The sequence below is a fragment of the Balaenoptera borealis genome (assembly GCF_965194805.1).
Source record: "Balaenoptera borealis genome assembly, chromosome: 4".
NCBI classification, from domain to species: Eukaryota; Metazoa; Chordata; class Mammalia; order Artiodactyla; family Balaenopteridae; genus Balaenoptera; species Balaenoptera borealis.
The window spans coordinates 19,799,355-19,826,626 of NC_138861.1; the positions used below are offsets into that span (position 1 = coordinate 19,799,355).

Sequence of the window (27,272 nt, forward strand, 5' to 3'; positions counted from 1 at the left end):
CAACTGTAAAATAAATTTATTGATGATAACTTTATAGAATTTACTCCCTGTATTTAATGTTACAAACTTTAGGGTCTTTGAGATATGCAGGATCCTTGTATGTAACTGGCATAAACCCCATTATTTGAGCTCTCTTAATTGCTTTTGTGATTTCTTTTTGTTTCTTCCCACAAAGACCTGTTATGCGCCTTCCATAAGTGCATCCAGTAAATGGAGAAATAAACTGGGATAAAAGCTGTACATTCTTATAATCTACACGTTTTCCACACAAGGTACATTTTTTTCAGAGGCTCCTTATAAGGATTTTCCATTGGAACAGGCAGGTCCTCATTGCTGGTTACCTGTTTATATTGTGAACAACTTCTCCTCCACAGCACTGCATGAGTCCAGAATTTGTGAGGCAGACAGCAGCCGCTATGAAGTGCGTTAACTTTCTTCTCCCTAGCCCACTGCAAAGGGCTACCATAGCTGCCATGGTTCGTTCCTTAATAACTTTAAAGAACTCTACTCTTAAGACATAGAGTAGATCAGAAGTTTCATAGATAACAAATATGAACAACAAAAATGAGTATGCTTGTTCTGTGAGATGCATTTCTTTTTTTCTATCTTTCCTCCCTTCACAAATTTTCATTTTTATCAAGTCATTTTCTGAATGCTGTAAAGAAATGTGTTATGTCATTACAATTACAGATATTAATAGCATGATGTAATGCAACAAATCACTTTATTTAGTGAACTCAATCAAAATATTTTTCAGAGGCAAATACCCGCTAGAGAGGGCATACAGAGAAAAATATCTAGGGGTGACCAAGTTTGGAGAAATATTGCAGTCTGAAGCTGCCAGTGACTGAGGAGAATTTTAGGATGTGGTAAATATGGCATTGAGGGATGTAGGTACACGTGGGCTCAGGCTGAGTAGAAAGTTTGCATAGTAAGGATGGGGCTAATGATCTAGGGGTGAAAGGGTGAGTTATCTTGACTCCTATTGAGAATAGTTCAGATGTGGTTAAATGGAGGAAGAGGAAAAAAATTTAATTGTAATTGGAAAAGAATGCCATGATGATTCGAACATTCCAGATTTTTCTTTTTCTAAAAATTCTGATGATTTAATCTTACCACATGCTTTCTTTTCCCCAGAAAGGAACTCTTGACATAATGGGACCATCTTGGGCCTCCAGTCAGGAAACTGAATGAAATAACAAGCATAAAATTTATTATTTTTGGAGGACTTTCTGTGTATCCCACACTGTGAAAGCATTTTCTAGTCATTATCTTAAAACATTTAATTGTGATAAAACACATATAACAAAATTTACCATCTTAACCACTTTTAAGTATACAGTTTAGTGGCATTAGATAATTCACAGTCATGCAACCATCACCACCAGCCATCTCCAGAACTCTGTTTTTTCCAGATCTTTATCTTACAGACATCATGCTTCTTGTCATCAAAGTTTTGAAAGCAGAAATATAATTTTTACCACTGTAGTATAAAAACGTGGAGTTAGTGCATAAGGCTTCTGGAACAACATTTAGTTAGCAGTGCCTTACAGTATGGGCAAAACTAGGCTGTACTATTTTCTAAGCCTCTTTGTGGATGCTTTTAAAATTACTAGTTCTATAGCTAACCTCAAATAATGGCCTAGTGCAGTGAATGGTATTTTTCTTGTTTCACAGATGAGGACACTGAGGTTCAGGGAAGTTAAGAAAATACCCAATAACATAGTAAGTGATGAAGTTGGGATCTGAAACCAGGAGTTGAATTTAAGTTTTCCTGAATCCAGAGAGCTTTTCTTTTTCTCGACACAAGCCTATCAAGTACCCGCTAGGTTAAAATAATCTTTCAAATACTTATAAAATTATAAACACAATATTTATTGTTCTTGATCACTTTCCCTTTTCATTTCTTCATAGCATTTATAAAATTTTATATTTATGTCTATGGGTCAAATATACACATATACACACATATCTACATATACCCACCTCCCAACACACACAATTGATCATTATTTGTGCTTTGGAGCAGACCAAAGGAACATTCTGACTTCACCTGACCGTGTTATTTCTGAGTCACTTCAATTCAGAGATGCAGTGGCCTGCTGTTTGGACGTGAGTACCACGTTAACTCTTGAGTTTTCACATTTAGATATGTATCCGGCATCTGTTTGTCTGCCTTGACTGCACATGGACCTGCCCATGTCAGTGCAGCCAACATCAGAGAAAGTAGAAGAATCCCAAGGTAGAAATAGAGATTTGTCATGTCTTATTTTTATAATACCATTTTTGTCTGATAAGACTATTACAGTAATTGCCAAATTAATAGTTCCTACCTTCTATGGACTAAAATGGGTACTGACTCCTATTCTTTGAAGCTTCCCTTCTCCCAGCACTTGTCACTAAAAGAGTTTTGAAGGTGTTCTTACACATCAAATCAGCTATGGATATTTTCAAAATGGGTGCTCTTAAGTTTGAATGCAGATAAAAAAATCTTTGCAGCTACAGTTCCAGAAGATTTGTCTGGAAATGAGGACTTTTCTGAATTCTAGACTTAATTACTTTCTTTTTTCCCTAGATAAGAGAAATATGAAGGGAATATCTCAAGGCACCTAATAAGTGAGTGAGTAGAAGAGTACATAATCATTGCTCATATAATTTTATGGTGCATGTGGAGAATACAAATATATTCACCTGAAGATTTATTAGGCTTGGATCCCCTTATTTGAACATTCTGTATTAGGAATACATAAATCTAGAAGAGAGAGAAAAATACTTTATTCAGTTATAAAATCGGAATAAAACAAACTATTGTGATAATTTAGAAATAGAGTACCTATACGTTAGAAATGTAGGAATAGAGGTCACCTAAGAAAATAACACTGATTATATATTGTTATTTCAATTTTAGTTCAAATTGAAGCCCCTTCCTCTCTTTTTTTAATGGAGAACATTACATTAACAACACCTCTTTCCTGAATGATGCAAGTCAATTCCTTCCTGAATTTGTTCTCTGGGCAACACATGAGTTATTAATGAACCATATTAATCTTTTTGGCCATAAAATCAGACACAAGTTTAAAGTTGCCATCTTTGCTCCTGAAACCTGAAACAAACAAACAAAATCAAAACAAAACGTGTACCAAAATATGGGATTTTTTGTTGGGTTACATTTTTAGGTTACCAGGAAGACTAGTTACTAATGAGGCTATTAAGAAGATGTTTTTAATTTTATAAATATTTACTTATGTTAGAAAAATAATTATAATTACATTTCTGCCTTTGTTTTAAAGGTTCCTACACAAGTGGCTCTCAGATGTTACGAGGCATTAAAATCTCCTGGAGTTGGGGACCCTGCTTAAAATGTGGATTTCCAGACTCCGTTCCCAGAAATTTTGACTCAGTAAGTCTAAGGGGTAGAGCCCAGGAAACTACATTTTAACAAACTTTTAACTGAAGTAAAGTAAAAGTGCCCATATCACTGGTGTGTAGCTCAATGAATTTTCACAAACTGAAAACCACACGTATAACTGTCACCCAGTTCCAGAAACAGAATCTTCCCATCACCCAGAGCCTTCTTGTGTTCCTTCCTCTTACTCTCCCGTCACAAGGATAACATTATGTTCACTCTTGACTCCAGATATTAGTTTTGTCTGTTTCTGTATTTCATGAAAACAGATGATTGTACAATTTATACTCTTTTTTGTTCTGTCTTCTCTCATTCAGCATTATATTTATGAGATTCATCCATGTTTTTGTGTGTAATCGTAGATTATTCATTCTCACTGCCGTGTGGTATTCCATTGTGTGACCATACCCCAATTTATGCATTCATGCTGTTTTTGTTGGGCATTTGGGTAGTTTCCAATTTGGGCCATTGAATCGGTCCTGCTGTAAACATTGCTATTTGAACAACCAGTGAAAGGAGAGCCCTATAATCAAGGTTCATAAAAGAGAGTCTCAGGACCTATAAGAATAGTGTCTCAAAGCTAGAAGGGAAAATAATAATGTGAGGCTTATTTTTTTAAAAAGAGCTAAGAGCAAATAACAAGGCTTTTAGTGTTCTAATGCTATGTCTTAAACAAGAATAGAGGAAAAAACAGATAAAGTAAGCAGAATTACTCAACTCTTTATTTTTCTTACGTCTTTTCAATAAGGGAAACTCTGGTAGGTCAACAATGGATGGAGTGCCCATGGTTAACACAGAGCTGAATCCTAATATAGGCCTTATAGATGGTCAGTTAGCAAGTTCGAATGCTGGCACATACATTCTGGGATACCGAAGAACTTGCATTTGTGATTCTTACAGCCTGAGCAGAGTCTAGACCCCCAGGCCTGACAGCAGCTCAATGTCCACTAGTTATGGGTAAGAGCCCTGGATTCAGAGTCTGATAAATCTCAGTTTAACACCTTTGCTGTTACCTCACAGTTTCCATGGGTGAGGAGTGTGGGCATGGCTTCACTCGAGCTGGGTCCCCAGATCAGGGTCTCATAAGGCTGCAATCCAGGTGCCAGCTGGGGCTGGGCTCTCATCTGTCACTTGGGGGTCCTCTTCGAAGCTCTCATAGTTGTTGGCAGGTTCATTTCCTGGCAGCTGTAGAACTCATGACTGCTTGCTTCTTTAAGGCCAGGAGGGGAGCTTCTCTGTTCTTGGGGAAGGCCTAAATCTCTTTGAAAGGGCTCGCCTGATTAGGTCAGACCCACCCCAAATAATCTCCTTTTGATGAACAGACTCTGATGAACTCAAAGTAATTCTGATTTGAGATTTTAATTATATCTGCAAAATCTCTTCATCTAGAATGTAATCACAGAAGTGACATCCATCATATTCACTGGTGCTCCCACAATCAAGGGAAGGGGATTATACCGGGTGTGGACACCAGGGGGAGGGAATCGCAGGAGCCAATTTAGAATTCTTTCTACTACACTTGCATAATTACTTTTGTTGTGCTCTGGAGATCAAAAAGTACTATTTTATCTGATTGCAGATATTTGTTGCAAATTTAGTGCCGAATCATGTGCTTCCAAAATTAACAGAACAGAGTATTGGATGGGTAAGACACCAGATGAAATTGTTTTATTTTTGTATTGTTTTACATCAGCATTTTTGCCTTTCATAAATTATTTACATTATCTGCTTATATGTTAATCAGACACTGTTGGCATTTTTATAGTAAATGCGAAATGAGGATAAAAATGAATAGGCCTAATTTGTTCATAGCTCCAATATATGGCCACGCTGCTTACACATGGACAAAATGGGCCTAACAGAGTGACCTACATATTCACACCTGTATGAATCTGCTAGGGCTTCCATATCATAATGCCACAGACTGGGTGGCTTAAATGACAGAAGTTTATTTTTTCACAGTTCTAGAGGCTAGAAGTCTAAGGTCAAGTTGCTGGCAGGGTTGGTTCCTGGTAAAGCCTCTCTTCCTGACTAGTGGATGGATACCTCCTTGCTGTGATCTCACACGACCTTTCTTCTCTGTGTGCATAGAGACAAAGAGAGAGCTCTGGTGTTTCTTCCTTCCCTTAAAAGGACACCAGTCCTATCTGTTTAGGACCCACCCTTAAGACCTCATTTAACCTTAATTACCTCCTTCAAGGTCCTATCTCCAAATACAGTCATGTGGGGGATTAGCGCTTCAACACAGGAATTTGGGGAGAAACAATTCAGTCCACAACAATACTCAAAATATCTGTGGACAAGAAACAACCTGTGGAGATTCCTGCTTACGATTACCAGTGTTTTAAAAATTACTAATCACCATTCATAGATTCTTGCATGTATTCCAAGAAATCTCTCCATCTATTTTCTAACTTTGCTGAAAAAATAGTGTCTTGAACTGGCAGTCTGTTTGTTACCAGGGTAACAGGGATACATGTGCTGCCCTGAGCAGTGCAGCAGAGCTATCTCTGTCAATGGTTCTGACAGTTACTGCAAATTGTGCCCAAACCAACCAGCTGTATTATTTTTCCTAGTAATGAGACAAGAAAGGTCCCCATAGGTCCTCATAAAGGGAATATAACAGAACCGTGGTCACATAGCCAGGGGTATATCTCCCTCTAATGGATGCTTGGCCCTCTCTTAGGAAAGGTACAAAACACACAGAGTGTAGATACCTCTCACACAGGGGTTGGGTATGAATGTCAGGATCTGTGGTAGAGACTGCTGCTTATAACCTAATGTATGTTTTCTGAGCCCCTGTTTTAGAAAGGGGTGGGAATGTGCTCTGTGAGGAAGCTACATTTTCTATGCTCCCTGCAGCTACAAGTGATCAGTGCATCCAGATTATTGCCTGGGACTCACGGAAAGGCTCCTGCAGAGGGAGCACATGGCTAGCATGTGCCCTTGTCTGTCCCTAACCCCCTTTCCTCTTGTTTTCTTCCTGGATTATTGATGTGATGCCTGGAAATATAGTAGCCATTTGGGTGACTGGAACGTCAGGAACCATCTTGGATAAGAGTTAACCTCCAGAAGAGAAGCCATATATTAACGAAGATAAATCTAAAATATGGAACAAGGCCTGGGTCCATAATGACACCATGGAACTTCGACACCAACCCTGGACTGTTGAACCCTTTCACGTGAGGGAGAAATAATCTCTGTTACTAGCTGTATAAAGTCAATTCCTAACTGATACAAAGTGTAGAAAGAAAATCTCAAAATGCAAAAATTACCTTAGAAAATCCTTTAAATCTGCCGTAAAAAATACATAAGTCCTGAATGGGTTATAGGCGAGGGGAGATGCTGACCCTTTAATTCTTGGGTCAAGTCAAGAAACTAGTTTGGATTAGCTTCTATCCTTGCATTGTTTCAAATTAGTATTTGCCCTTCAGAAATTAGCTACATTCTCAGATTGCCAGGGCTAAAACTTCCAAAACTACGTTGAATAATAGTGGTGAGGGTGGACAACCTTGTCTTCTTCCTGATCTTAGAGGAAATGGTTTCAGTTTTTCACCACTGAGGACGATGTTGGTTGTGGGTTTGTCATATATGGCCTTTATATGTTGAGGTAGGTTCCCTCTATGCCTACTTTCTAGAGAGTTTTTATCATAAATGGGTGTTGAATTTTGTCAAAAGCTTTTTCTGTCTATTGAAATGATCATGCGGTTTTTATCCTTCTATTTGCTAATATTGTGTATCACATTGGTTGATTTGCATATATACTGAAGAATCCTTGCATTCCTGGGATAAACCCCACTTGATCATTGTGTATGATCCTTTTAATGTGCTGTTGGATGCTGTTTGCTAGTATTTTGTTGAGGATTTTTGCATCTATGATCATCAGTGATATTGGCCTGTAATTTTCTTTTTTGTGACATCCTTGTCTGGTTTTGGTATCAGGCTGATGGTGGCCTCGTAGAATGAGTTTGGCAGTGTTCCTCCCTCTGCTATATTTTGGAAGAGTTTGAGAAGGATAGGTGTTAGCTCTTCTCTAAATGTTTGATAGAATTCACCTGTGAAGCCATCTGACCCTGGACTGTTTTTTGTTGGAAGATTTTGAAAAGGGATTCAAACTGGAAAAGAAGAAGTAAAACTGTCACTGTTTGCAGATGACATGATACTATACATAGAAAATCCTAAAGATGCCACCAGGAAACTACTAGAGCTAATCAATGAATTTGGTAAAGTAGCAGGATACAAAATTAATGCACAGAAATCTCTTTTTTCTTTTTTAACATCTTTATTGGAGTATAATTGCTTTACAATGTTGTGTTAGTTTCTGCTCTACAACAAAGTGAATCAGCAATATGTATACATATATCCCCATATCCCCTCCCTCTTGTGTCTCCCTCCCACCCTTCCTATCCCACCCCTCTACGTGGTCACAAAGCACCGAGCTGATCTCCCTGTGCTTTGAGGCTGCTTCCCACTAGCTATCTATCTTACATTTGGTAGTGTATATATGTCTATGCCACTCTCTCACTTCGTCCCAGCTTACCCTTCCCCCTCCCTGTGTCCACAAGTCCATTCTCTACATCTGCGTCTTTATTCCTGTCCTGCCCCTAGGTTCTTCAGAACCATTCTTTTTTTGTTTTTTTTAGATTCCATACATATGTGTTAGCATATGGTATTTGTTTTTCTCTTTCTGACTTACTTCACTCTGTATGACAGACTCTAGGTCCATTCACCTCACTACAAATAACCCAATTTCGTTTCTTTTTATGGCTGAGTAATATTCCATAGTATATATGTGCCACATCTTCTTTATCCATTCATCTGTCGATGGACACTTAGGTTGCTTCTATATCCTGGCTATTGTAAATCGAGCTGCAATGAACATTATGGTACATGACTCATTTTGAATTACGGTTTTTCTCAGGGTATATGCCCAGTAGTGGGATTGCTGGGTCATATGGTAGTTCTACTTTTAGTTTTTTAGGGAACCTCCATACTGTTGTCCATAGTGGCTGTATCAATTTACATTCCCACCAACAGTGCAAAAGGGTTCCCTTTTTTCCACACCCTCTCCAGCATTTATTGTTTGTAGATTTTTTGAGGATGGCCACTGTGACTGGTGTGAGGTGATACCTCATTGTAGTTTTGATTTGCATTTCTTAATGATTACTGATGTTGAGCATCCATTCATGTGTTTGTTGGCAATCTGTATATCTTCTTTGGAGAAATGTCAGTTTAGTTCTTCTGCCCATTTTTGGTTGGGTTGTTTGTTTTTTTGATATTGAGCTGCATGAGCTGCTTGTAAGTTTTCGAGATTAATCCTTTGTCAGTTGCTTCATTTGCAAATATTTTCTCCCATTCTGAGGGTTGTCTTTTCATCTTGTTTATGGTATCCTTTGCTGTGTAAAAGCTTTTAAGTTTCATTAGGTCCCATTTGTTTATTTTTGTTTTTATTTCCATTTCTCTAGGAGGTGGGTCATAAAGGATCATGCTGTGATTTATGTCATACAGTGTTCTGCCTATGTTTTCCTCTAAGAGTTTTATAGTGCCTGGCTTTACATTTAGGTCTTTAATCCATTTTGAGTTTATATTTGTGTATGGTGTTAGGGAGTGTTCTAATTTCATTCTTTTACATGTAGCTGTCCACTTTTCCCAGCACCACTAATGGAAGAGGCTGTCTTTTCTCCATTGTATATTCTTGCCTCCTTTGTCAAAGATAAGGTGACCATATGTGCATGGGTTTATCGCTGGGCTTTCTATCCTGTTGTATTGATCTATATTTCTGTTTTTGTGCCAGTACCATACTGTCGTAATTACTGTAGCTTTGTAGTATAGTCTGAAGTCAGTGAGCCTGATTCCTCCAGCTCCGTTTTTCTTTCCAAGATCGCTTTGGCTATTCGGGGTCTTCTGTGTTTCATACAAATTGTGAAATTTTTTGTTCTAGTTCTGTGAAAAGTGCCATTGGTAGTTTGATAGGGATTGCATTGAATCTGTAGATTGTTTTGGGTAGTATAGTCATTTTCACAGTGTTGATTTTTCCAGTCCAAGAACATGGTATATCTCTCCATCTGTTTGTATCATCTTTAATTTATTTCATCAGTGTCTTATAATTTTCTTAATCCAGGTCTTTTTTCCCCTTAGGTAGGTTTATTCCTAGGTATTATATTCTTTTTGTGGCAATGGTAAATGGGAGTGTTTCCTTAATTTCTCTTTCAGGTTTTTCATCATTAGTGTATAGGAATGCAAGAGATTTCTGTGCATTAATGTTATATCCTGCTACTTTACCAAACTCAGTGATTAGCTCTAGTAGGTTTCTGGTAACATCTTTAGGATTCTGTATGTATACTATCATGTCATCTTCAAACAGTGACAATTTTGGTCCTTCTTTTCCATTTTGCATTCCTTTCATTTCTTTTTCTTCTCTGATTGCTGTGGTTAAAACTTCCAAAACTATGTTGAATGATAGCAGTAAGAGTGCGCAACCTTGTCTTGCTCCTGGTGTTAGAGGAAATGGTTTCAGTTTTTCACCATTGAGAACGATGTTGGCTGTGGGTTGGTCATATATGGCCTTTATTATGTTGAGGTAGGTTCCCTCTATGCCTACTTTCTGGAGAGTTTTTTTATCATAAATGGGTGTTGAATTTTGTCAAAAGGTTTTTCTGCACCTATTGAGATGATCATATGGTTTTTATCCTTCAATTTGTTAATATGGTGTATCACATTGGTTGATTTGCATATACTGAAGAATCCTTGCATTTGTGGGATTAACCCCACTGATCATGGTGTATGATCCTTTTAATGTGCTGCTGGTTTCTGTTTGCTAGTATTTTGTTGATGATATTTGCATCTATGTTCATCAGAGATATTGGCCTGTAGTTTTATTTTTTTGTGACATCTTTGTCTGCTTTTGGTATCAGGGTGATGGTGGCCTCGTAGAATAAGTTTGGGAGTGTTCCTCGCTCTGCTATATTTTGGAAGAGTTTGAAGAGGATATGTATTAGCTCTTCTCTAAATGTTTGATAGAATTCACCTGTGAAGCCATCTGGTGTTGGGCTTTTGTTTGTTGGAAGATTTTAAATCACAGGTTCAATTTCAGTGCTTGTGATTGGTCTGTTCATATTTTCTATTTCTTCCTGGTTCAGTCTCGGAAGGTTTTGCTTTTCTAAGAATTTGTCCATTTATTCTAGGTTGTCCATTTTATTGGCATAGAGTTGCTTGTAGTAATCTCTCATGACCCTTTGTATTTCTGCAGTGTCAGTTGTTACTTCTCCTTTTTCATTTCTAATTCTGTTGATTTGATACTTCTCTCTTTTTTTCTTGATGAGTCTGGCTAAGGGTTTATCGATTTTGTTTATCTTCTCAAAAAACCAGCTTTTAGTTTTATTGATCTTTGCTATCGTTTACTTCATTTCTTTTTCATTTCTTTCTGATCTGATCTTTATGATTTCTTTCCTTTGCTAACTTTGGGGGTTTTTTGTTCTTCTTTCTCTAATTGCTTTAAGTATAAGGTTAGGTTGTTTATTTGAGATGGTTTTTGTTTCTTGAGGTAGAATTGTATTGCTATAAACTTCCCTCTTAGAACTACTTTTGCTGCATCCCATAGGTTTTGGGTCGTTGTGTTTTCATTGTCATTTGTTTCTAGGTATTTTTTGATTTACTCTTTGATTTCTTCAGTGATCTCTTGGTTATTTAGTAGTGTATTGTTTAACCTCCATGTGGTTGTATTTTTTACGGATTTTTTCCTGTAATTGATATCTAGTCTCATAGCATTGTGGTCAGAAAAGATACTTGATATGATTTCAATTTTCTTAATTTTACCAAGGCTTGATTTGTGGCCCATGATATGATCTATCCTGTAGAATGTTCCATGAACACTTGAGAAGAAAGTGTAATGTGCTGTTTTGGGATGGAATGTCCTGTAAATATCAATTAGGTCCATCTTGTTTAATGCATAATTTAAAGCTTGTGTTTCCTTATTTATTTTCATTTTGGATGATCTGTCCATTGTTGTAAGTGGGTTGTTAAAGTCCCCTACTATGATTTTGTTTACTGTTGATGTCCCCTTTTATGGCTGTTAGCATTTGCATTATGTACTGAGGTGCTCCTATGTTGGGTGCATAAATCTTTACAATTGTTCTATCTTCTTCTTGGATTGATCCCTTGATCATTATGTAGTGTCCTTCTTTGTCTCTTGTAATAGTCTTTATTTTAAAGTCTATTTTGTCTGATATGGGAATGCTACTCCAGCTTTCTTTTGATTTCCATTTGCATGGAATATCTTTTTCCATCCCCTCACTTTCAGTCTGTATGTGTCCCTAGGTCTGAAGTGGGTCTCTTGTAGACAGCATATATATGGGTCTTGTTTTTGTATCCATTCAGCAAGCCTGTGTCTTTTGGTTGGAGCATTTAATCCATTCACGTTTAAGGTAATTATCGATATGTATGTTCCTATGACCATTTTCTTAAATGTTTTGGTTTGTTTTTTGTAGGTCCGTTTCTTCTCTTGTGTTTCCCACTTAGAGAAATTCCTTTAACATTTGTTGTAGAGCTGGTTTGGTGGTGCTGAATTTTCTTAGCTTTTGCTTGTCTGTAAAGCTTTTGATTTCTCCATTGAATCTGAATGAGATCCTTGCCGGGTAGAGTAATCTTGGTTGTAGGTTCTTCCCTTTCATCACTTTAAGTATATCATGCCACTCCCTTCTGGCTTGTAGAGTTTCTGCTGAGAGATCAGCTGTTAACCTTATGGGAGTTCCCTTGTATGTTATTTGTCGTTTTTCCCTTGCTGCTTTCGATATTTTTTCTCTGTCTTTAATTTTTGCCAATTTGATTACTATGTGTCTCGGCATGTTTCTCCTTGGGTTTATCCTGTATAGGACTTGCTGCGCTTCCTGGACTTGGGTGGCTATTTCCTTTCCCATGTTAGGGAAGTTTTCGACTATAATCTCTTCAAATATTGTCTCTGGTCCTTTCTCTCTCTCTTCTCCTTCTGGGACCCCACTAATGCGAATGTTGTTGCATTTAATGTTGTCCCACAGGTCTCTTAGGCTGTCTTCATTTCTTTTCATTCTTTTTTCTTTATTCTGTTCCACAGCAGTGAATTCCACCATTCTGTCTTCCAGGTCACTTATCCGTTCTTCTGCCTCAGTTATTCCTGCAAATTCCTGCTATTGATTCCTTCTAGCGTAGTTTTCATTTCAGTTATTGTATTGTTCATCTCTGTTTGCTTGTTCTTTAATTCTTCTAGGTCCTTGTTAAACATTTCTTGCATCTTCTCGATCTCTGCCTCCATTCTTTTTCCGAGGTCCTGGATCATCTTCACTATCATTATTCTGAATTCTTTTTCTGGAAGGTTGCCTATCTCCACTTCATATAGTTGTTTTTCTGGGGTTTTATCTTGTTCCTTCATGTGGTGCATAGCCCTCTGCCTTTTCATCTTGTGTATCTTTCTGTGAATGTGGTTTTTGTTCCACAGGCTGCAGGATTATAGTTTTTCTTGCTTCTGCTGTCTGCCCTCTGGTGATTGAGGCTATCTAAGAGGCTTGTACAAGTTTCCTGATGGGAGGGACTGGTGGTGGGTAGAGCTGACTGTTGCTCTTGTGGGCAGAGCTCAGTAAAACTTTAATTGGCTTGACTGCTGATGGGTGGGGCTGTGTTCCCTCCCTGTTGGTTGTTTGGCTTGAGGCAACCCAACACTGGAGCCTACCTGGGCTCTTTGGTGGGGCTAATGACAGACTCTGGGAGGGCTCACGCCAAGGCGTACTTCCCAGAACTTCTGCTGCCAGTGTCCTTGTCCCCACGGTGAGCCACAGCCACCTTCCAACACTAGCAGGTAGGTCTGGTTCAGTCTCCCCTTGTGTCACTGCTCCTTCCCCTTGGTCCCCATGCGCACACTACTTTGTGTGTGCCCTCCAAGAGTGGAGTCTCTGTTTCCCCCAGTCCTGTTGAAATCCTGCAATCAAATTCCGCTAGCCTTCAAAGTCTGATTCTCTAGGAATTCCTCCTCCTGTTGCTGGACCACCAGGTTGAGAAGCCTGACGTGGGGCTCAGAACCTTGACTCCAGTGGGTGGACTTCTGTGGTATAAGTGTTCTCCAGTCTGTGAGTCACCCACCTAGCAGTTATGGGATTTGATTTTACTGTGATTGCGCCCCACCTACCGTCTCATTGTGGCTTCTCCTTTGTCCTTGGATGTGGGGTATCTTTTTTTGGTGAGTTCCAGTGTCTTCCTGTCGATGATTGTCCAGCAGCTAGTTGTGATTCTGGTGTTCTCACAAGAGGGAGTGAGAGCACATCCTTCTACTCTGCCATCTTGGTTCAGGGCCCCCCTATTTTTAGTTTTTTAAGGAACCTCCATACTGTTCTCCGTAGTGACTGTACCAATTTACATTCCCACAAACAGTGTAGGAGGGTTCCTTTTCCTCCATACCGTCTCCAGCATTTATTATTTGTAGATTTTTTGATGATGGCCTTTCTGACCGGTGTGAGGTGATACCTCATTGTAGTTTTTTTTTTAACATCTTTATTGGAGTATAATTGCTTTACAATGTTGTGTTAATTTCTGCTGTATCTCATTGTAGTTTTGATTTTCATTTCTGTAATAATTAGTGATATTGAGCATCTTTTCATGTGCCTCTCGACCATCTGTTTGTCTTCTTTAGAGAAACCTCTGTGTAGGTCTTCTGCCCATTTTTTGACTGGGTTTTTTGTGTTTTTGATATTGAGCCACATGAGTAGTTTGTAAATTTTGGAGACTCATCCCTTGTCAGTCTCAATTGTTGGCAAATATTTTCTCCCATTCTGTGGGTCGTCTTTTCATTTTATCTACAGTTTCCTTTGCTGTGAAAAAGCTTTTGAGTTTAATTAGGTCCCATTTGTTTATTTTTGTTTTTATTTCCATTACTCTAGGACGTGGGCCAAAAAAGTTCTTACTGTGATTTATGTCCAAGTGTGTTCTACGTATGTTTTCCTCTAAGTGTTTTATACTATTCAGTCTTACATTTAAGTCTTAATCCATTTTTAGTTTATTTTTGTGTATGGTGTTAAAAATGTTCTAATTTCATTTTCTTACATGTAGCTGTCCAGGGTTTCCAGCACCATTTATTGAAGAGACTGTCTTTCCTCCATTGTATAGTCTTACCTCCTTTGTCATAGATTAATTGACCATAGGTGCATGGGTTTATTTCTGAGCTTCTATCCTGTTCCATTGATCTATATTTCTGTTTTTGTGCCAGTACCATATTGTTTTGATGACTGTAGTTTTGTAGTATAGTCTGATGTCAGGGTGTCTGATTCCTCCAGGTCCGTTTTTCTTTCTAAAGATTGCTTTGGCTATTTGGGGTCTTCTGTGTCTCCATACAAATTTTAAGATTTTTTGTTCTAGTTCTGTGAAAAATGCCATTGGTAATTTGATATGGATTGCATTGAACCTGGAGAGTGCCTTGGGAAGTGTGGTCATTTTAACAATATTGATTCTTCCAATCCAAGAACATGGGATATCTTTCCATCTGTTTGTGTCATCTTTGATTTCTTTCATCAGCATCTTATAGTCTTCAGAGTATAGGTCTTTTACCTCCTTATGTAGGTTTTCTTCCTAGGTATTTTATTCTTTTTGATGTGATGGTAAATAGGATTGTTTCCTTCATTTCTCCTCTTGATCTTTTGTTGTTAGCATATAGAAATGCAACAGATTTCTGTGTATTAATTTTGTATCCTGCAACTTTCCCAAATTCATTGGTGAGCTCTAGTATTTTTCTGTTAGTGCATTTAGGATTTTCTATGTATAGTATCATGTCATCTGCAAACAATGACAGTTTTACTTCTTTTCCAGTTTGGATTCCTTTCATTTCTTTTTCTTCTCTGATTGCTATAGTTAGGACTTCAAAAACTATGTTGAATAAAAGTGGTGAGAGTGGACCTCCTTGTCTTGATCCTGATCTTAGAGGAAATGCTTTCAGCTTTTCACAGTTGAGTATGATGTTAGCTGTGGGTTTGTCATATATGGCCTTTTTTTATGCCGAGGTATGTTCCCTCTATGCCCATTTTCTGGAGAGTTTTTATAAGTTGATGTTGAATTTTGTAGCTTTTTCTGCTACAAAATAGCTTATTGGATACAAGATTTTTCTGCATCTATTGAGATGATCATATGGTTCTTATTCTTGTATTTGTTGATGTGGTGTATCACACTGATTGATTTGCAGATATTGAAAAATCCTTGCATCACTGGGATAAATCCCATTTGATCATAGTGTATTGTCCTTTTAATGTATTTTTGGATTTGGATTGCTAGTATTTTGTTGAGGATTTTTGCGTCTATATTCATCAGTGATATTGGTCTGTAATTTTCTTTTTTTGTGGTATATTTCTCTGGTTTTGGTAACAGGGTGCTAGTGGCCTCATAGAATAAGTTCGGGAGTGTTCCTCCCTCTGCAATTTTTTGGAATAGATTCAGAAGTATAGGTGCTAACTCTTCTCTAAATGTTTGATAGAGTTCGCCTGTAAAGCCAACTGGTCCTGAACTTCTGTTTGTTGGTAGTTTTTAAATCACAGTTTCAATTTCAGTACTCGTAATTGGTCTGTTCGTATTTTCTATTTCTTCTTGGTTCAGTCATTGGAGATTGTACCTTTCTAATAATTTGTCCATTTATTCCAGGTTGTCCATTTTATTGGGAAACAGTTGCTTGCAGTAGTCTCTTATGATACTTTGTATTTCTGTGGTGTCTGTTGTAACTTCTCATTTTTCATTTCTAAACTTACTGATTTGAGCCCTCTCCCTTTTTTTCTTGATAAGTCTGGCTAAAGGTTTATCAATTTTGTTTATCTTTTCAAAGAACCAGCTTTTAGTTTCATTGGTCTTTTCTATTGTTTTATTCATTTCTATTTCTTTGATTTCTGCTCTGATCTTTATAATTTCTTTCCTTCTACTAACTTTGGGTTTTCTTTGTTCTTTTTTCTCTGGTTGCTTTAGGTGTAGGGTTAGGTTGTTTATTTGTGATTTTTCTTGTTTCCTGAGGTAAGATTGTATTGATATGAACTTCCCTCTTAGAACCACTCTTGTCACATCCCATAGGTTTTGGATCATCGTGCTTTCGTTTTCATTTGTGTCTCAGTTTTTTTTGATTTCTTCAGTGATCCCTTGGTTGCTTAGTAGCATATTGTTTAGCTTCCACCTGTTTGTGTGTGTGTGTCTGTGTGTGTGTTTTTTACAGTTTTTTTTTCCTGTAGCTGATTTCTAATCTCATAGCATTGTGGTCAGAAAAGATGCTTGATATGATTTCAGTTTTCTTAAATTTACTGAGGCTCACTTTGTGGCCCAGCATTTGGTCAATACTGGAGAATGTTCCATGTGCACTTGAGAAAGTGTATGTTCTGCTGTTCTGGGATGGAATGCTCTATAAATATCAATTAAGGGTATCTGGTCTAATATGTCACTTAAGGCCTGTGTTTCCTTATTGATCTTCTGTCTGGATGATCTGTCCATTGATGAAAGTGGGGTGTTAAAGTCCCCTATTATTATTGTGTTACTCTCAGTTTCTCCTTTTATGGCTGTTAGTGCTTGCCTTATATATTGGGGTGCTTCTATGTTGGGTGCATGTATATTTACAATTATTATATCTTTTTCTTGGATTGATCCCTTTATCATTATGTAGTGTCCTTCTTTGTCTGTTGTAACAGTATTTATTTTAAAGTCTATTTTGTCTGATATGAGAATTGCTACTCCAACTTTCTTTTGATTTCCATTTGCATGGAATACCTTTTTCCATCCCCTCACTTTCACTCTGTATCTGTCCCTAGATCTGAAGTGGGTTTCTTGTAGACAGCATATTTACAGGTCTTGTTTTTGTATCCATTCAGCCAGTCTATGTCTTTTGGTTGGAGCATTTAATCCATTTCCACTTAAGGTAATTATTGATATGTATGTTCCTATTGCCATTTTTTAAATTGTTTTGGATTTGTTTTTGTAGGTCTTTTTGCTTTCCTTCCTCTTTTGTTCTCTTCTCTTGTGACTTGATGACTAACTTTAGTGTTGTGTTTGGATTCATTTTTCTTTTCTGTGTGTGTATCTATTGTAGATTTTTGGTTTGCCGTTACCATGAGGATTTGATATAGCAGTCTATATATAAACAAGATTGTTTTAAGTTGCTGGTCTTTTAATTTCAATTGTTTCCAATATCCTGCATTTGTGCTCTCCTCTTCTCAGAGTTGCTGATTTTGATGTCATATTTGTGTGCAGATGATTTCCTACATTTACTTTATGTTTGCCTTTACCAGTGAGCTTTTCCATTCGTAACTTTCTTGTTTCTAGTAGTGGCTCTTCTCTTCTGCTTGGAGAAGCTCCTTTAGTATTTGTTGCAAAACTGATCTGGTGCTGCTGAATTCTCTTAGCTTTTGCTTGCCTGTAAATCTTTTGATTTCTCCATAGAATCTGAATGAAAGCCTTGCTGGGTAGAATATTCTTGGTTGTAGGTTCTTCCCTTTCTTCACTTTAAACATATCATGCCGTTCTCTTCTGGCCTGCAGAGTTTCTGCTGAGAAATCAGCTGATAACATTATGGGACCTTCCTTTTATGTTATTTGTTGCTTTTCCCTTGTTGTTTTTCTTTGTCTTTAATTTTTGTCAATTTGATTACTATGTGCCTTGGCATATTCCTACTTGGGTTTATTCTGCCTGAGACTCTCTGCACTTCCTGGACTTGGGTGACTGTTTCCTATTCCATGTTAAGGAAGTTTTCAGCTATTATCTCTTCCAATATTTTCTCTGGTTCTTTCTCTCTCTCTTCACGTTCTGGGACTCCTATAGTGCTAATGTTGGTGCATTTAATGTTGTCCCAGAAGTCTCTTAGACTGTCTTCATTTCTTTTCATTCTTTTTCCTCTATTTTGTTTTTTGGCAGTGATTTATACCATTCTATCTTCCCAGATCACTTATCTCTTCTTCTGCTTCGGTTATTCTGCTATTGATTCCTTCTAGTGTATTTTTCATTTCAGATAGTGTATTGTTCATCTCTGTTTGTTTGTTCTTTAGTTCTTCTAGGTCTTTGTCAAAATTTCTTGTATCTTCTCAATCTGTGCCCCCAGTCTTTCTCAAAAAAAGAATGTTCAAAAAAAAAAGATCATGTTCATTATTATGTTGGATCATGTTCACTATCATTACTCTGAATCATGTTCACTATCATTACTCTGAATTCTTTTTCCAGTAGATTGCCTATTTCCACTTCACTTTGTTGTTCTTCTGGGGTTTTATCTTGTTACTTCGTCTGGGACATATTCTTCTGCCATCTCATCTTGTCTAGCTTTCTGTGATTGTGGTTTCTGTTCTACAGGCTGCAGGGTTGTAGTTCTTCTTGCTTCTGCTGTCTTCCCTCTGGTGGGTGAGGCTGTCTAAGAGGCTTGCTCAGGCTTGCTGGTGTGAGGGCCTGGTTCCTGCCCACTGGTGGGTGGAGCTGGTTCATGTCCCTCTGGTAGGCAGGGCTGTGCTCAGGAAGACTTTAAACAGTCTGTCTGCTGATGGGTGGGGCTCTGTTCCTTCCCTGTTGGTTGTTTGGCCTGAGGTGTCCCAACACTGGAGTCTACTGGCTTTTGGCTGGGGTGAGGTCTTGGGGGGAAATGGCAGCCTCCAGGAGAGCTCACACCAATGAGTACTTGCCACAGCTACTGCTGCAAGTCTCTTTGTCCCTGCAGTGAGCCACAGCCACCCTCTGCCTCCTCAGGAGACCCTCCAATACCAGCAGGTAAGTCTGGCCCAGTTTCTCATGAGGTCACTGCTTTTTACCCTGGGTCCTGGTGCACACTAGACGTTGTGTGCACCCTCTAAGAATGGAGTTTGCTTCCCCTAGTCCTGTGGAATTCTTGCAATCAAACCCACTGGCCTTCAAAGCTAGGTTCTCTGCAGGGGGTCCTTCTCCTGTTGCCAAACCCCCAGGCTGGGAAGCCTGACATGGGGCTCAGGACTTTCACTCCTGTGGGAGAACTTCTGTGGAATAATTATTTTCCAGTTTGTGGGTCACCCACCCAGCAGATATGGTTTTTTATTTTATCATGCTTGCACCCCTCCTACCTTCTTCTTTGTCTTTGGATGTAGGATATCTTTTTTTGTAGGTTCCAGCATTTTTTTTAAATCAATCGTTGTTCAGCAGTTAGTTGTGATTTAGGTGTTTTTGTAAAATAGGATGGGCTCACATCCTTCTACTCCCACATCGTGCCAGCAAGTCCTTTTTTCTAATTCACATTATAATTACGTCTTTGACTCCTGATTTAACTGCTAGAGATTATGTATGAGAAATAATTTGTAGGAATCTGAAACTCATGATAAGTGCATTTTCTTCCAGAGAATTGGTGCTTGCTTCTGTAGGAACCCAGAGGGCCTTCCAGCCTAGACCAATTTACCCAAGTTCAAACCTTAATCTCAGGCTATATTTCTTCAAGAACTTTGCATTTCTGGGTCACCTTGACCTTGAGGGTATACACCCTTGTTTCCCTTTATTTGGTTCCTGAGCTTTGAGTTCTGTCTTTCAGGATTTTAAGGCTGTCAAAAGGAAAGTTTTCATTCTCTAGGGTCAGATAATGACCTCAGGGGAAAAAGTGGGTACTGTACACCCTACACCTCAGGTGTCTCATCTCTGCTCCACTTTTTTTTTTTTTAGTTTTTTCTGAGATATACATTTTAAAGTAATAACTAGAATTATGACTTATAACATTATACCAGAACATATAAGATTTTTAGAAATTTCACATAATGTCTGAAACATTTATATTAACATATTTCCATACAGATAACCCAATGAAAGTTTAGTATTAGTTGTTTTGGTTTTTTATACTGCAGGTTCTTATTAATCATCAGTTTTATACAAATCAGTGTATACATGTCAATCCCAATCGCCTAATTCAGCACACCACCATCCCCACCCCACCGCAGTTTTCCCCCCTTGGTGTCCATATGTCTGTTCGCTACATCTGTGTCTCAACTTCTGCCCTGCAAACCGGATCATCTGTACCATTTTCCTAGGTTCCACATACATGCGTTAATATACGATATCTGTTTTTCTCTTTCTGACTTACTTCACTCTGTATGACAGTCTCTAGATCCCTCCACGTCTCAACAAATGACTCAATTTCGTTCCTTTTTATGGCTGAGTAATATTCCATTGTATATATGTACCACATCTTCTTTATCCATTCATCCGTCGATGGGCATTTAGGTTGCTTCCATGACCTGGCTATTGTAAATAGTGCTGCAATGAACATTGGGGTGCATGCGTCTTTTTGAATTACGGTTTTCTCTGGGTATATGCCCAGTAGTGGGATTGCTGGGTCATATGGTAATTCTATTTTTAGTTTTTTAAGGACCCTCCATACTGTTCTCCATAGTGGCTGTATCAATTTACATTCCCACCAACAGTGCAAGAGGGTTCCCTCTTCTCCACACCCTCTCCAGCATTTGTTGTTTGTAGATTTTCTGATGATGCCCATTCTAACTGGTGTGAGGTGATACCTCATTGTAGTTTTGATTTGCATTTCTCTAATAATTAGTGATGTTGAGCAGCTTTTCATGTGCTTCTTGGCCTTCTGTATGTCTTCTTTGGAGAAATGTCTATTTAGGTCTTCTGCCCATTTTTGGATTGGGTTGTTTGTTTCTTTAATATTGAGCTGAATGAGCTGTTTATATATTTTGGAGATTAATCCTTTGTCCGTTGATTCGTTTGCAAATATTTTCTCCCGTTCTGAGGGTTGTTTTTTTGTCTTGTTTATGGTTTCCTTTGCTGTGCAAAAGCTTTGAAGTTTCATTAGTTCCTATTTGTTTATTCTTGTTTTTATTTCCATTACTCTAGGAGGTGGATCAAAAAATATCTTGCTGTGATTTGTGTCAAAGAGTGTTCTTCCTATGTTTTCCTCTAAGAGTTTGATAGTGTCCGGTCTTACATTTAGGTCTCAAATCCATTTTGCGTTTATTTTTGTGTATGGTGTTAGGGAGTGTTCTAATTTCATTCTTTTATATGTAGCTGTCCAGTTTTCCCAGCACCACTTATTGAAGAGACTGTCTTTTCTCCATTGTATATCTTTGCCTCCTTTGTCATAGATTAGTTGACCATAGGTGCGTGGGTTTATCTCTGGGCTTTCTATCTTGTTCCATTGATCTATGTTTCTGTTTTTGTGCCAGTATCATATTGTCTTGATTACTGTAGCTTTGTATTATAGTCTGAAGTCAGGGTGTCTGATTCCTCCAGCTCCGTTTTTTTCCCTCAAGACTGCTTTGGCTATTCGGGGTCTTTTGTGTCTCCATACAAATTTTAAGATGATTTGTTCTAGTTCCGTAAAAATGCCATTGGTACTTTGATAGGGATTGCATTGAATCTGTAGATTGCTTTGGGTAGTATAGTCATTTTCACAATATTGATTCTTCCAATCCAAGAACATGGTATATCTCTCAACCTGTTGGTATCATCTTTAATTTCTTTCATCAGTGTCTTATAGTTTTCTGCATACAGGTCTTTTGTCTCCCTAGATAGGTTTATTCCTAGGTATTTTATTCTTTTTGGTGCAATGGTAAATGGGAGTGTTTCCATAATTTCTCTTTCAGATTTTTCCTCATTAGTGTTTAAGAATGCAAGAGATTTCTGTGCATTAATTTTGTATCCTGCAACTTTACCAAATTCATTGATTAGCTCTAGTAGTTTTCTGGTGGCATCTTTAGGATTCCCTATGTATAATATCATGTCATCTGCAAACTGTGACAGTTTTACTTCTTCTTTTCCAAATTGTATTCCTTTTATTTCTTTTTCTTCTCTGATTGCCGTGGCTAGGACTTCCAAAACTATGTTGAATAATAGTGGTGAGAGTGGACATTCTTGTCTCGTTCCTGATCTTCGAGGAAATGCTTTCAGTTTTTCACCATTGAGAATGATGTTTGCTGTGGGTTTGTTGTATATGGCCTTTATTATGTTGAGGTAGGTTCCCTCTATGCCCACTTTCTGGAGAGTTTTTATCAGAAATGGGTGTTGAATTTTGTCAAAAGCTTTTTCTGCATCTATTGAGATGATCATATGGTTCTTATTCTTCAATTTGTTAATATGGTGTATCACATTGATTGATTTGCGTATATTGAAGAATCCTTGCATCCCTGGGATAAATCCCACTTGATCGGGATTTATCAAGGTGTATGATCCTTTTAATGTGTTGTTGGATTCTGTTTGCTAGTATTTTGTTGAGGATTTTTGCATCTATATTCATCAGTGATATTGGTCTGTAATATTCTTTTTTTGTAGTATCTTTGTCTGGTTTTGGTATCAGGGTGATGGTGGCCTCATAGAATGAGTTTGGGAGTGTTCCTTCCTCTGCAATTTTTTGGAAGAGTTTGAGAAGGATGGGTGTTAGCTCTTCTCTAAATGTTTGATAGAATTCACCTGTAAAGCCATCTGGACCTGGACTTTTGTTTGTTGGAAGATTTTTAATCACAGTTTCAATTTCATTACTTGTGATTGGTCTGTTCATATTTTCTCTTTCTTCCTGGTTCAGTCTTGGAAGGTTATACCTTCCTAAGAATTTGTCCATTTTTTCCAGGTTGTCCATTTTATTGTCATAGAGTTGCTTGTAGTAGTTTCTTAGGATTCTTTGTATTTCTGCGGTGTCTGTTCTAACTTCTCCTTTTTTATTTCTAATTTTATTGATTTGAGTCCTCTCCCTCTTTTTCTTGATGAGTCTGGCTAATGGCTTATCAATTTTGTTTATCTTCTCAAAGAACCAGCTTTTAGTTTTATTGATCTTTGTTATTGTTTTCTTTGTTTCTATTTCATTTATTTCTGCTCTGATCTTTATGATTTCTTTCCTTCTGTTAACTTCGGGTTTTGTTTGTTCTTCTTTCTCTAGTTCCTTTAGGTGTAAGGTTAGATTGTTTACTTGAGATTTTTCTTGTTTCTTTAGGTAGGCTTGTATAGCTATAAACTTCCCTCTTAAAACTGCTTTTGTTGCATCCCATGGGTTTTGGATCGTCGTGTTTTCATTGTCATTTGTCTCTAGGTATTTTTTGATTTCCTCTTTGATTTCTTTAGTGATCTCTTGGTTATTTAGTAACGTATTGTTTAGCCTCCATGTGTTTGTGTTTTTTACGTTATTTTCCCTGTAATTCACTTCTAATCTCATAGCGTTGTGGTCAGAAAAGATGCTTGATATGATTTCAATTTTCTTAAATTTACTGAGGCTTGATTTGTGACCCAAGATGTGATCTGTCCTGGAGAATGTTCCATGTGCACTTGAGAAGAAAGTGTAATCTGCTGTTTTTGGATGGAATGTCCTATAAATATCAATTAAATCTATCTGGTCTATTGTGTCATGTAAAGCTTCTGTTTCCTTATTTATTTTCATTTTGGATGATCTGTCCATTGGTATAAGTGAGGTGTTAAAGTCCCCCACTATTATTGTGTTACTGTCAATTTCCTCTTTTATAGCTGTTAGCAGTTGCCTTATGTATTGAGGTGCTCCTATGTTGGGTGCATATATATTTATAATTGTTATATCTTCTTCTTGGATTGATCCCTTGATCATTATGTAGTGTCCTTCCTTTTCTCTTGTAACCTTCTTTATTTTAAAGTCTATTTTATCTGATATGAGTATAGCTACTCCAGCTTTCTTTTGATTTCCATTTGCATGGAATATCTTTTTCCATCCCCTCACTTTCAGTCTGTATGTGTCCCTAGGTCTGAAGTGGGTCTCTTGTAGACAGCATATATATGGGTCTTGTTTTTCTGTCCATTCAGCCAGCCTATGTCTTTTGGTTGGAGCATTTAATCCATTCACGTTTAAGGTAATTATCGATATGTATGTTCCTATGACCATTTTCTTAATTGTTTTGGGTTTGTTTTTTGTAGGTCTTTTCCTTCTCTTGTGTTTCCTGCCTAGAGAAGTTCCTTTAGCATTTGTTGTAGAGCTGGTTTGGTGGTGCTGAATTCTCTTAGCTTTTGCTTCTCTGTAAAGCTTTTGATTTCTCCGTCGAATCTGAATGAGATCCTTGCCGGGTAGAGTAATCTTGGTTGTAGGTTCTGCCCTTTCATCACTTTAAATATATCATGCCACTCCCTTCTGTTGTAGAGTTTCTGCTGAGAAATCAGCTGTTAACCTTATGGGAGTTCCCTTGTATGTTATTTGTCGTTTTTCCCTTGCTGCTTTCGATAATTTTTCTTTGTCTTTAATTTTTGCCAATTTGATTACTATGTGTCTCAGCGTGTTTCTCCTTGGGTTTGTCCTGTATGGGATTCGCTGCGCTTCCTGGACTTGGGTGGCTATTTCCTTTCCCATGTTAGGGAAGTTTTCGACTATAATCTCTTCAAATATTTTCTCTGGTCTTTTCTCTCTCTCTTCTCCTTCTGGGACTCCTATAATGCGAATGTTGTTGCGTTTAATGTTGTCCCACAGGTCTCTTAGGCTGTCTTCATTTCTTTTCATTCTTTTTTCTTTATTCTGTTCCTCAGCAGTGAATTCCACCATTCTGTCTTCCAGGTCACTTATCCGTTCTTCTGCCTCAGTTATTCTGCTATTGATTCCTTCTAGTGTAGTTTTCATTTCAGTTATTGTATTGTTCATCTCTGTTTGTTTGTTCTTTAATTCTTCTAGGTCTTTGTTAAACATTTCTTGCATCTTCTCGATCTTTGCCTCCATTCTTATTCCGAGGTCCTGGGCCATCTTCACTATCATTATTCTGAATTCTTTTTCTGGAAGGTTGCCTATCTCCACTTCATTTAGTTGTTTTTCTGGGTTTTTTTCTTGTTCCTTCATCTGGTACATAGCCCTCTGCCTTTTCATCTTCTCTATCTTTCTGTAACTGTGGTTTTTGGTCCACAGGCTGCAGGATTATAGTTTTTCTTGCTTCTGTTGTCTGCCCTCTGGTGGTTGAGGCTATCTAAGAGGCTTGATGGGAGGCTCTGGTGGTGGGTAGAGCTGACTGTTGCTGTGGCGGTCAGAGCTCAGTAAAACCTTAATCCACTTGACTGTTGATGGGTGGGGCTGGGTTCCCTCCCTGTTGGCTGTTTTGCCTGAGGCAACCCAACACTGGAGCCTACCCGTGCTCTTTGGTGGGGTTAATGGCAGACTCTGGGAGGGCTCATGCCAAGGAGAACTTCCCAGAACCTCTGCTGCCAGTGTCCTTATCCCCACGGTGAAACAGAGCCACCACTCGCCTCTGCAGGAGACCCCCCCAACACCAGCAGGTAGGTCTGGTTCAGTCTCCCCCAGGGTCACTGCTCCTTCCCCTGGGTCCCGATGCACACATTACTTTGTGTGTGCCCTCCAAGAGTGGGGTCTCTGTTTCCCCCAGTCCCGTCAAAGTCCTGCAATCCAATTCCCACTAGGCTTCAAAGTCTGATTCTCTAGGAATTCCTCCTCCCGTTGCCTGACCCCCAGGTTGGGAAGCGTGGCGTGGGGCTCAGAACCTTCACTCCAGTGGGTGGACTTCTGTGGTATAAGTGTTCGCCAGTCTGTGAGTCACCCACCCACCAGTTATGGCATTTGATTTTACTCTGATTGCACCCCTCCTACCGTCTCATTGTGGCTTCTCCCTTGTCTTTGGATGTGGGGTATCTTTTTTGGTGAGTTCCAGCATCCTCCTGTCAATGATTGTCCAGCAGCTAGTTGTGATTCTGGTTTTCTCACCAGAGGGAGTGAGAGCACGTCCTTCTACTCCGCCATCTTGTCCTAATCTCTCTGCTCCACTTTTTGACCTATTAATCCCTATGTTATTCATGCCTCAACAGTTTAAATTTAAAAAAATTTTTAATCTGCTTTTTTAATTGTGTTCAGTGGGAGGGTTGAACCCATATAAATATGGTTCACACACACACAGACATATATATGTGTATATATATACACAGACATATATATGTGTATATATACATAGACATATATGTGTATATATATACATAGACATATGTGTGTATATATGTATACATACATATATGCATATATATACATTATGTAAACATGTGTGTGTGTATATACATATATTATATATATATATATATATATATATATTGCTCTCCCCCCTAACAAGAAGTCTACATAATAAACCTTAACAGAAGAATGCCTCTATATACAGTATAGCTATATTTTCACTAAACATCAATAGTTAAATATTGTATCACTTCTAATCATTACAATCCCTGGTTGTTGACACATTCAGCCACCAGGTTCTGTGTATCTTTATATATCACTCACTTCTGAAGATTAAAAATCCTTTCTTGGAATAGACACACAGATTTTTTTAAAAATTGCAAACAGTATATTCACCTCCCAGAACAAGAAAATAGCCTTTCTATTTTCTTTTCCAACTAAACAAGGGAAGTAGTTGAGTTTACTCCTCTAATTCACCAGCTCTCAGCTGCCATTTAGCAGAGCCAGGAAGCAGCAGTTCATACCATGTAGTTTCTTCACAGCATAAAACCTCTTGGCTGACTTTTTCCAGTCATAAAAGAAAACTTACTATCTCAACAGAAAATCTCACGTGGCATGAATTGGTTGTTATCAGGAGCAGCAAGATAGTAATGGTTGCACATTAAACATTACAAAATTATTATCTGTTACACCAAAGGTTTAAAATGGTTTTGTGAAAAGTAAATAATATATCACTATTCTGTCTCCATATGTAAATATTTGATAATTAGCTTTTTAAGGGAGGATTAAAACTAGCCTCTTTTTACTTTCATGTATGTGTCTCAATTAACTACAATATTTCTCATTCGTTTTACATTCAAATTTTCATAGAAAATATAAGTGGATGGAAATGCATATTGATTATATTATACCTTTGATTTAGGATGAAATTAAGGTAAAAAATCCACCATCACCTCCAAAGGCATGCTCTACTGCTGGCTCTTGTTCTTCAGAGGTGAT

General features: G+C 38.0%; 1 pseudogene across 1 annotated transcript; it reads right to left on the minus strand.

The window, feature by feature from the left end:
- LOC309628588 (small ribosomal subunit protein bS18m pseudogene) lies at window positions 1-27,272 on the minus strand (annotated as a pseudogene). Its single transcript, XR_014249448.1, has 2 exons — window positions 27,185-27,272; window positions 1-2,752 (listed from the first exon to the last, which is right to left on the minus strand). The product of XR_014249448.1 is annotated as a small ribosomal subunit protein bS18m pseudogene (transcript).